The following is a 12,459-nucleotide window of genomic DNA, read 5'->3' as shown; positions in this document are numbered from 1 at the left end:
ACCCGACTTCAGTTGACTTGCATTCATAACTTTATCATGACATCACAGTACATTAGGGGTTCTAACTGACCAATCAGAGAGCTGCATTTTCGAGTACCTGCCAGTTTCCACTTGGGTATAATGAAGTATATTTACAATGAACATATAGTGACTTTAGAAATAAATATCACACTATTTTAGAAATCAAATTAAGATCTTTCACTGCACATGCCCCAGATGATGCTACAAACAACAAAACTTTGAAGTTTCATTGAAATATTATATTGATTTAATACCTTTATTTCAGTTAAAAGTTTGAGATTTTACACAGGGAGTCTATGATAAAGTCCGAGTAAAATGTAATCAATACCCAAGTGAAATAAATATCATTCTGCAATGTTTTGGACATGTTAAAGTTATTAATTTCACTGCATACTATTCAACACCCCTTTTTCTTTTCGTTTTCTTGAAGTAAATGTATGGTTATCTTGTGGAAAATAGGTCTACGACAGAGTGAAAATCTAGAAACTGTACCAAAATTGTTCTGAAGTAGCTGAATTTTATATGAAACAAAGAACAATTTCTTTTATTGGTATATAGCCTATAATATATGAGTGGGGTATTAAAAGGGGAAATAACAACTGCAAGACAATGGAATTTAGCGGTATCTATTTTAGGCTAATGAAGCGCTAATATGTTATCGCTTACAACAAAAAGCAAATAACGTCGTGTAAAAATATTCATCCACCAACTGTTGTCAAAATCATTTTAATGCTGATATAACATTATCCTGACTCTTTTTAGTTATACGGTATGCTCGTACAAATTAAAAAAAATCAGATTTGAGGACATAAGCGGCAACAGAATCCCAACAATGAAAATGGCCACCAAACTGTCTTTCTAAGGTAACTTTACATTTTTATCGTAATCCCAACCCTTAGACTGACTCTAAATTCTTTGGTATATTGCAGAATGAATGTATATCCCACTTTCCTTAGTGAAGTGTATTATGTTTTCGACATTTATTTGTCTGATTGTAATAAAATCACTCCCCCAAACTGTTTCTGTCACTTACTTCGAGCACTGACACAAGTGACTGGCAGTGGTCTAGCTGCCGCTGATGTCATTCATCTATCTATCTTATGTTTCTTCCTAACGCCCCTTTCGAGTAATATGAAAGTAGGTGCTACCTAAAAGGCAGAGCTCCCATGAAAAATCACCAGTGCCCGTTAAAAATTAAAGGAGTGGTGCTGGAATTATCTGGAATTATGGATTCGTTTAGGAAGTTTATGTTCTTTAGATCTATTAAAAGTATTAATGATAATTCATGATTTCTGAATGCATGTTTTAGACTGCATCAAGATTAATTCTCGACATGTGAAAACTCTACAAATATTCTGTATATAATCAAAAGAAAGTTTGGTATAGATTAACATCTGCACCAAGATTGATCAGGTCGGCGTGACGTCACATCCGAAGCAATCGATTATGCAAATTACCTTGGAGGTGAAAGCAGGACCTCGCAATTCGTAGCGAATTAACTAGCGGTGTGGGTTGTGATGTTTTAATTCGCAAATAAAACAAATCAAGAGTCATCTTTTTTATCATCTGCAGTCCTTACGCTATGGTACAATCTATATATTTTTCAAAAAAAGTAGGGTTTTTGTGATAATTGATTTTGTGGCATTTTAAAACGGTCTGGAAAAAGTGACAGATTATGTATTGTCTGCTCTTCGGCGCTACGGATCAGATATAATTAAAACAAGTTCCCAAGCTTATTCAACATTTTCTCAGTTTGCTATATATATATTAATCTAAACTAAATATCTGAGAACAAAACATTTTTTTTATTCAACTTCTTTGCTTGAAATCGTAGCAGTTGTTTCTTTCATCTCTTTCAAGTGTCTTGATTTTTTTTTTCTTTTTAAGAAAGAACAGATCAAATAAATAGTAAATTAATTTTCTGATATTTTTATGTCTTTTTTAAATAAGCTGATTTTTAAATGTTTTAATGCTCTGAAATAGTTATATTGTTGCCATTTTCTGAAATGTATTTTGTGCGATATATTTTATTTAGTTAATGTAAAATGCTATAATGTCGAAGTACATTAAGTATGAAAGTCATTTAAATAAAGTTGAAAACTTATACTTTATTCTATATGTAATCTTATTGCAGACATTTTTTTTGAAGAAATGTCCTTCCAGCCAAAAATAGTTTGGTGAATTAATTTTAAAGTTTCAAATGAACTAAATGTTCGGGCATGTGTATTGGTTAAAGTTGTTTTTTTTTATGTAGTAGCTCTATTAATTCCTTTGTCAACTGACACGCAAATAACAATAATGTACATCTTCCAAATATCATAAGACCCTGAAGGCATACATCAAACGGGTAAGACAGGAAATTACCATAAGGCCCCGAAGGGGTACATCAGAGGGATAAAACAAACAGGAAATCAATCTATTAATAAGTGATAGTCATTAGGAACTGGTCAAAACTGATTTTCATCAATATACCACATACTGATTGGTTTCCATAGTGATTTATGACTGGAATGAATGCTTTAATTTTGTGGTATGTGGAAGCAGTCAATTGTGACAGTCTAACAGTTAACAAAAAAAAAAATGGATATTGAAAACTACAAGATATGACTAACATTATTCTAGACAAAGCGTGCAAATTATCGTTCTCAGTTTTAAATAATTGACAAAACAGAGATCAGTATTTTTTTTTAGTATTTTCGTAATTGGAAGTCATCAATTTATTGATACGTCCTGGCTTTTCGTAAAAAAGAAACTAGCATGCAGTTATTATATATATCATTTTATCTCCGCGTGTAACACGGTAGCTCTAGATGTCATATTACATTTAAAACAATTGTAACATATAAAAAACCGCTTTGTGTTATAAATGCTTTTGTGATCCTGATACCCTTCGAGGGAGAAAAAAATCCCTTCTCCAGTATTTACGCATAATGTGCTATTAAGCTTTAAATTATGACACCTCTCATTAAATTTCATACAAATGAGAATTTAGGTAAGAGATGTTGATTTGATTAAATTTGGAGTGACTGAATCACTTTTGACACCACAGTATAAGCTATCTGGCTTTCAGAACTATTTTAATGGCAGGCTACTAAATAGAACGAGAAAAGTGAAACGAATGGAGAAACTTAATTAGATGAAATAGATTTTCTGTTTTATTTACTTTAAGAAGACCTCCGATTTTTTAAATTATAATTTTTATCCAGTCCGTCACAAATATGAGACCTTGCAGCTTACACGGATCAATGATGAATATCACGTCTGAAACCTAAAAAAGAAAGGTTTCTTTCTCGGGAGTGGTTTCTGGAACATCATGCTACATTATAAATTCACTGACTTATTAATATTGCCAAAAATTTTACTTTAAGCAAAGAAAAACAACCAGCACTAGTGAAACATGAAACGCTTTTCAATTACAATTTAGTGTTTGCTGTCACCTCCGCTTGTTGCTATGCAACGCGATACGCTGAAGTGCCCGGATATCCGACCTGATCAATAAAGAAAAAAAACGTATTTGAATAATTTCTGTTATTCTTATTAAAACGCACTGCATCAACAATTTTACATAACTTATTATCATACTGGAAACCAGTCACAAAATGATAACTGCTTCAAATTGAAAAGCTTGAACTTTGAAAATTTCAAACCTAACAGAATCTCATTAGGCCAATAGCCAAAGGAATTCTGTGTCTTTGCGTGTGAATGTTGGGCAATGAGGACTTAACGTAAAAAGTTAATGTTCCAATTCCAAATTTACTTACAATAGACTTTAGTTATACAATATTTTCAAAACTCATAATAATACAAAAAAAATGAAATAAAAAATAAAAATTTAAAAAAAAATCTGGTCCAGGTGAGGTTCGAACTCACGACCTCTGGATTACAACGCGAACTCGCTAACCACTACACCATTGTGGAGTTATGACGTCTTCAGACAAACATAAGTATATATAATAAAGTTCAGTAATGGCAGCGTGACAAAAGTCGTTTCAAACTGAAAATATTGTGTTTTATTTCTTTTTTTCTTCGTAGAAAATGTATTTAGCATTAATTTCTTATTATCAAACGCTCATTTGCATTTTTATTCAATATTCAAAGCAGTAAGCGAGACGCTTTTGTCAACCATAAACAGTAAGCGTCTACTGACGTCTTTACTGATTAATTGCATAGTGTACTTGAAAAAATCCGAACAACACCGATTCCAAAAAGTACCACGAATTTTCAACTCGATAGTATACACAGTTAGATATCTCTATTCGTTTTATTTTTCATACGTTTAACTGTAATGCGACGCTGTTGGCGCCGCTTTGCGGCGCCGGTAGCTCTGCTATTACTAGGAGCTGTGTGTCAGTGTGAGAAAAATTTAAAAAATAATTGACAAGAGTTGTCAAGATTTAAAAGATGACAGCACGTCATCGGGTGAGTTTAATGATTAAAAACACTACTTCAGCCATCTAAGGATTGTAGTAGGATTGCATGGCCTGCTTGAATCTATAAAGATCAGGTTTAGTCTTATCATTTGGCGTATCAGAATATTTTATGATCTGAATCCCTCTGTACTGTTCATACTGTTGTAGAGGCCACATATGAATAAATCGTTTGATGGCCGTTTTCTTTGTGTTCTCCCAAATTATAAAATTATAGTCATCACAATGTCACAACATCATTGATAGCAACTAGCCTTAAATTTTATGGGAGGACCCTCCCAATGTTTATTTAAACGTGATTTAAATGCATTTACTGAGGGTAATGACACTACATTATCAGGTAATTCATTCCAGGTATCGATTACTCTCAGACTGAAAACACTTCTTCTCAATTCAGAGTTAGATCTTCTCTTATATAACTTATACCTGTTACCCCTAGTTCTGTTCTGACCTATCAAGGAGAAAAACTTCAGATAACTTTATCGTAACCATGGAGGACCTTGAACACCTGTATCATGTCTCCCCTAAGCCTTCTATATTCCAGAGTAGGTAAGCCCAACAACCCCAGTCTTTCACAATATTCCATATTGCCTAAATCTGCTATAAGCCTAGTTGCCCTTCTGGACATTCTCTATAGCAGTCAAATCTTTCTTCAATCTTGGATTCCATACTACAGACACATATTCCAAACGTGGCCTGATCATTGCCTTATACAGAGACAGAAACATACTATATCCATATATGTAAAAGTCCTAAAAATGAGACCAAATTCCTGTTTGCTTTATTGACCTTTTCATTGATATGAATAGAAAACTTCATATCTGCATCAAAAACAACTCCAAGATCTTTCTCACTATGTACCCGACTAATTTCGGTAATCTGATTGTTACTACTTTTCATATAAACATGATAAAAGGTGTCAGTAATTTCCCTTTTCCAAAAGTGCCAATGCTTGCACTTCTTACTGTAATATACCATTTGCCATTTTTGAGCCCATTCACATGCACTAAACACACTATGTTGAAGCACTGACTCTTGTGCAGAGTCAGAATATAGTTTGGTATCATCAGCAAATAATTTGGTCACACTTTTCATTATGTCTGGCAAATCGTTTATGAAGATTAGGAATAATACAGGCTCTAAGACACTACACTGGGGTACCCCACTTACAACTCTTTTTCCAGGAACTCATTGACCCATTAACCATAACTCTTTGCTGTCTATTGCTAAGAAAATCCTTTATCCAAGCAAACACCTTCCCTCTTACACCATAACCCCAAATCTTTTTAAGAAGGCGTTTATGAGGCACCTTGTCAAATGAAGCCCTAAAATTCATATAAATAACATCAACATCTTCACCTTTATCTAATTTATCTGGCAATTCCTCTATACAGTTAAGTAGTTGGGTCACACAGGAGTAGCCCCGCCTGACACCGTGTTGATCAGTCGAAATTAGTTTGTTAGACTGCAAGTGCTTAACTATTGCCTCTCTTATTATTCTTTCCAAAAGCCTACAACAAATCAAAGTAACACTTACAGGTCTATAGTTTTCTGGTTTACTTCTTTTACCACTCTTTTATAGCGCTGTCACATTGGTGTCCTTCCATTCAATGGGCAATTTCTCTTCATTCAAGGTCTTAGTAAATATTCTCCTCAGCAATACAGATGACGGATCGATGCATTCTTTAATCACTCTAGGATGAATCCCATCTGGTCCTACAGCTTTTTTGGGATTAATTTTTGTATATGCTTTTTAACATCGTCCTTGTGTATGATGATTTCTTCTAAAATTGTATGGTAGGGTCTATCCTCAAAATTTGGTATGTTATTTACATCTTCATCTGTAAAAACAGAACAAAATTGTTAGTTCAATATTCTAGCTCTCTCACCATCCTCCTGGACACATTTTCCATACTCCTCTTCTAACGAGCCATCTGTTACATTAGTTTTTAGCTCACCTGTCACAAAGTGACAAGGTGAGCTTTTGTGATCACGCGGTGTCAGTCGTCCGTGCGTGCGTCGGTAAACTTTTCCATGTGACATCTCTAGAGGTCACATTTTTCATGGGATCTTTATGAAAATGGGTCAGAATGTTCATCTTGGTAAATTCTAGGTCAAGTTCGAAACTGGGTCACGTGCCTTCAAAAACTAGGTCAGTAGGTCTAAAAATAGAAAAACCTTGTGACATCTCTAGAGGCCATAATTTTCAATGGATCTTCATGAAAATTGGTCAGAATATTCACCTTGATGATATCTAGGTCTAGTTCGAAACTGGGTCATGTGCGGTCAAAAACTAGGTCATTAGATCTAAAAATAGAAAAACCTTGTGACCTCTCTAGAGGCCATAATTTTCAATGGATCTTCATGAAAATTAGTCAGAATGATCACCTTGATGATATCTAGGTCAAGTTCGAAACTGGGTCACGTGGGGTCAAAAACTAGGTCATTAGGTCTAAAAATAGAAAAACCTTGTGACCTCTCTAGAGGCCATATTTCTCAATGTATCTTCATGAAAATTGGTCAGAATGTTCACCTTGATGATATCTAGGTCAAGTTCGAAACTGGGTCACGTGGGATTAAAAACTAGGTCAGTAGATCTAAAAATAGAAAAACCTTGTGACCTCTCTTAGAGGCCATATTTTTCATGAGATCTTCATGAATATTGGTCAGAATGTTCACCTTGATGATATCTAGGTCAAGTTCGAAACTGGGTCATGTGGGGTCAAAAACTAGGTCAGTAGGTCAAATAATAGAAAAACCTTGTGACCTCTCTAGAGGCCATATTTCTCAATGGATCTTCATGAAAATTGGTCAGAATGTTCACCTTGATGATATCTAGGTCAAGTTCGAAACTGGGTCACGTGCGGTCAAAAACTAGGTCAATAGGTCTAAAAATAGAAAAACCTAGTGACCTCTCTAGAGGCCATATTTTTCAATGGATCTTCATGAAAATTAGTCAGAATGTTTACCTTGATGATATCTAAGTCAAGTTCGAAACTGGATCACGTGGGGTTAAAAACTAGGTCAGTAGATCTAAAAATAGAAAAACCTTGTGACCTCTCTAGAGGCCATATTTTTCATGAGATCTTCATGAATATTTGTTAGAGTGTTCACCTTGATGATATCTAGATCAAGTTTGAAACTTGGTCAGGTGGGGTCAAAAACTAGGTCAGTAGGTCTAAAAATAGAAAAACCTTGTGACCTCTCTAGAGGCCATATTTCTCAATGGATCTTCATGAAAATTGGTGAGAATGTTCAGCTTGATGATATCTAGGTCAGGTTTGTAACTGGGTCACGTGCGGTCAAAAAATAGGTCAGTAGGTCGAAAAATAGAAAACCTTGTGACCTCTCTAGAGGCCATATTTTTCACGAGATCTTCATGAAAATTGGTGAGAATGTTGACCTTGATGATATCTAGGTCAAGTTTAAAAGTGGGTCACGTGCCTTCAAAAACTAGGTCATTAGGTCAAATAATAGAAAAACCTTGTGACCTCTCTAGAGGCCATATTTTTCAATGGATCTTCATGAAAATTGGTCAGAATGTTTTATCTTGATGATATCAAGGTCACATGTGCTCAAAAACTAGGTCACTATGTCAAATAATAGAAATAACGACGTCATACTCAGTTCAACACTGGGTCATGTGGGGATAGGTGAGCGATTCAGGACCATCATGGTCCTCTTGTTGTGTTTTGCCTCACATACTTCCAAAACACTTTAGAGTCATCTTTGATCTTAGCAGCCAGATTCCTTTCATAATTGTATTTACACCTTTTCAGCTCATTTATTAAGTTTATTCCTAGCTTTTTTATATTGATCATAAGTTATACTGTTTTTACAGTTCTGATTTCTATGCCATTTCTTTCTTTTATTCCTAATTGCATTCAATGCAGTAACATCTACCAAAGGATTTCTTTTCACATGGGATACAGCTCTTATCACTGGTGTATTTTCTTCAGTTAATTTAGTTACGGTTTCGGTAAAACTACCTTATGTGACCTGAACTCCTTCATCCAACGCTTCATTGACAAAAATTTCATTCAAACCCTGACTGATTTCAAGGTAATTTCCTTTGTTAAAATTTCTACGCACAGTTTTTGATTCTGCCTTTTCAGTATAACAATTTAAATCAAAGGATAAAACTAAATGATCACTTTTACCCAGACTTGGATTATACACCACTTCTACCATATTAACTTCATTGGTTAATATAAGATCTAAAATGGAAGGTTCGTTACCCTCTCTCAATCTCGTTGGCCTTAGTACATGCTGGTATAAAAAAAGATCTCTAACACTCTCATGGAATTTGTATGCATAGTGATTTTCTCCTACTGTGGTAGTCCCAGTTTCCCAGTCAATTTCTTTAAAGTTAAAATCCCCCATTAGCAATAAATGAGAGACTTTTGAATTGTATACTAAATTTAATAGGGTTAACAGTTGATCGTTACTACTGTTATTACAACTAGGACTTCTGTATATACAACAAAAAACTAACCTATCATTACCCTTCAAATGAATCTGTCCGAAAAGAAATTCCTCAAAATCATTTGAAAGAACCAAATCACTTGCACATAAATCAAACCTGACAAATACAACAACTCCTCTACCTGATCTTGTAGTATTGACAAATTTATTATATCCTGGTACTGAATAAAATTCATCAACAGTCCCTAACATTGTATGTTTGGGATATATTTCCATTAAGGCTATAAAATCATAGTTCTCTTCAATCGCCAAAGCCAACAACTCTGATTTCTTATCCTTAGACAAACAGTCTACATTAGAATACATAACTTTTAAAATATCAGCAGTTATATAGTTCTGACATGGTAAAACATTTCCATATGTACAACTAAAACCGTTTCCCTTAGACCCATCTTTGTCAGGGCTAAAACACTTACTATTCACACTTCTGATTTGGCCTTTTCTCAATCCTAATTTCTTTCTGACTTAAATCAGTTCCGCCTAAAATAGTTTCATTAATTTCCTCATTACAATTTTCACTATTTGTGAGTGTAGTGTCAATTATCTGTTGCGACTTGGCCGGTACCATAGAATCATCTACTACTTTATCCCTCAACAGAACATTACCCGTATCCATATCCATGTCATCAGTAGACCTCTCATTATTACGTCTAGCACTACCCTTAGCAATTTTACTTTTCCTATCTCTCCTCTGTTCCTCAGTAAGATCTTTAGCAATTATAACATTCGATAACTGATGGTCAGCCTTTTCTTTTATATACTTAGCATTTTCTAACAACATTTTTCTCTGTTTTCTATCTTTAAGCAATAGCTTTAAAGGCCTAGTTCTTCCTACTTCTCTCTTTCCTAACCTGTATGAATTCTCAATTTCAATAACATCAACTCCTACACTTTGTGCTATTCTATTGAATAACTCCTCATCATTTTTTAGCTCGACTATAGGAAGTATAAGGAGAGCTATCCTACTTGCCCCGGCGTCGGCGTCGGCGTCTTTCCGCGTCCCCACCTTGGTTAAAGTTTTGTGCACTTTCCCTTTTTAGCTCATCTGATTTTTTGAAAAAAAATGATGAGTTATTGTCATCACTTGAGCGGTTGTCGGCGTCGGCGTCTGCGTCGGCGTTGCCTGGTTAAGTTTTATGTTTAGGTCAGCTTTTCTCCTAAACTATCAAAGCTATTGCTTTGAACCTTGGAATACTTGTTCACCATCATAAGCTGACCCTGTATAGCAAGAAACATAACTCCATCTTGCTTTTTGCAAGATTTATGGCCCCTTTTGTACTTAGAAAATATCAGATTTCTTGGTTAAGTTTTATGTTTAGGTCAACTTTTCTCCTAAACTATCAAAGCTATTGCTTTGAAACTTGGAATACTTGTTCACCATCATAAGCAGACCCTGTACATCAAGAAACATAACTCCATCTTGCTTTTTGCAAGATTTATTGCCCCTTTTGGACTTAGAAAATCAGTTTTCTTGGTTAAGTTTTATGTTTAGGTCAGCTTTTATCCTAAACTATCAAAGCTATTGCTTTAAAACTTGCAACACTTGTTCACCATCATAAGTTGACCCTGTATAGCAAGAAACATAACTCTGTCGCTTTTTGCAAGATTTATGGCCCCTTTTGGACTTAGAAAATATCAGATTTCTTGGTTAAGTTTTATGTTTAGGTCAACTTTTCTCTTAAACTATCAAAGCTATTGCTTTGAAACTTGCAACACTTGTTCACCATCATAAGCTGACCCTGTACAGCAAGCAACATAACTCCATCCTGCTTTTTGCAATAATTATTGCCCCTTTTGGGCTTAGAAAATCATTTTCTTGGTTGAGTATTATGTTTAAGTCAACTTTTCTCATAAACTATCAAAGCTATTGCTTTAAAACTTGCAACAGTTTTTCACCATCATAAGTGGACACTGTACATCAAGAAACATAACTCTATCCTGCTTTTTGCAAGAATGATGGCCCTTTTTAGACTTAGAAAATCATGGGTAGGACAATATTTCTATTACACAAAAAAAATCAGATGAGCGTCAGCACCCGCAAGGCGGTGCTCTTGTTTAGCTCACCTGTCACAAAGTGACAAGGTGAGCTTTTGTGATCGCGCGGTGTCCGTCGTCCGTCCGTGCGTCAGTGCGTGCGTCCGTCCGTAAACTTTTGCTTGTGACCACTCTAGAGGTCACATTTCTCATGGGATCTTTATGAAAGTTGGTCAGAATGTTCATCTTGATGATATCTAGGTCAAGTTCGAAACTGGGTCACGTGCCGTCAAAAACTAGTTCAGTAGGTCTAAAAATAGAAAAACCTTGTGACCTCTCTAGAGGCCATATATTTCACAAGATCTTCATGAAAATTAGTCAGAATGTTCACCTTGATGATATCTAGGTCAAGTTTGAAACTGGGTCACGTGCCTTCAAAAACTAGGTCAGTAGGTCTAAAAATAGAAAAACCTTGTGACCTCTGTAGAGGCCATAAATTTCACAAGATCTTCATGAAAATTGGTCAGAATGTTCACCTTGATGATATCTAGGTCAAGTTCGAAACTGGGTCACGTGCCATCAAAAACTAGGTCAGTAGGTCAGATAATAGAAAAACCTTGTGACCTCTCTAAAGGCCATATTTTTCATGGGATCTGTATGAAAGTTGGTCTGAATGTTCATCTTGATGATAGGTCAAGTTCGAAACTGGGTCACGTGCGGTCAAAAACTAGGTCAGTAGGTCTAAAAATAGAAAAACCTTGTGACCTCTCTAGAGGCCATATATTTCATGAGATCTTCATGAAAATTGGTCAGAATGTTCACCTTGATGATATCTAGGTCAAGTTTGAAAGTGGGTCACATGCCATCAAAAACTAGGTCAGTAGGTCAAATAATAGAAAAACCTTGTGACCTCTTTAAAGGCCATATTTTTCATGGGATCTGTATGAAAATTGGTCTGAATGTTCAACTTGATGATATCTAGGTCAAGTTCGAAACAGGGTCATGTGCGGTCAAAAACTAGGTCAGTAGGTCTAAAAATAGAAAAACCTTGTGACCTCTCTAGAGGCCATACTTGTGAATGGATCTCCATAAAGATTGGTCAGAATGTTCAGCTTGATGATATCTAGGTCAAATTTGAAACTGGGTCACGTGCCTTAAAAAACTGGGTCAGTAGGTCAAATAATAAAAAAACCTTGTGACCTCTCTAGAGGCCATACTTTTCATAGGATCTGTATGAAAGTTGGTCTGAATGTTCGTCTTGATGATATCTAGGTCAAGTTTGAAACTGGGTCAACTGTGGTCAAAAACTAGGTCAGTAGGTCTAAAATTATTAAAATCTTTTGACTTCTCTAGAGGCCATATTTTTCAATGCATCTTCATGAAAATTGATCTGAATGTTCACCTTGATGATATCTAGGTCAGTTTCGAAACTGGGTCACGTGCGGTCAAAAACTAGGCCAGTAGGTATAAAAATAGAAAAACCTTGGGACCTCTCTAGAGGCCATATTTTTCATGAGATCTTCATGAAAATTAGTGAGAATGTTCACCTTGA

The 12,459-nt window shown here is 35.3% G+C and overlaps 1 protein-coding gene across 2 annotated transcripts in view; it reads left to right on the top strand.

Annotated features, from left to right (window-relative positions):
- Positions 1-781: 781 nt before the first annotated feature.
- LOC123528489 (cyclin-dependent kinase 17-like) overlaps positions 782-12,459 on the top strand; it is a 137,823-nt gene continuing 126,145 nt past the window's right edge. The window contains exon 1 of one of the 2 annotated variants that reach the window (XM_053522091.1): positions 782-884. The gene's annotated coding sequence lies outside the window, so the exon portion shown is untranslated. The remainder of the gene's footprint in view (positions 885-12,459) is intronic. The other variant, XM_045308245.2, reaches the window with a different exon arrangement.

This window comes from Mercenaria mercenaria, chromosome 13 (assembly GCF_021730395.1).
Source record: "Mercenaria mercenaria strain notata chromosome 13, MADL_Memer_1, whole genome shotgun sequence".
NCBI classification, from domain to species: domain Eukaryota; kingdom Metazoa; phylum Mollusca; class Bivalvia; order Venerida; family Veneridae; genus Mercenaria; species Mercenaria mercenaria.
Note: the sequence above shows the minus strand (reverse complement) of the source record. Positions and strands in the feature narration are given on the sequence as shown.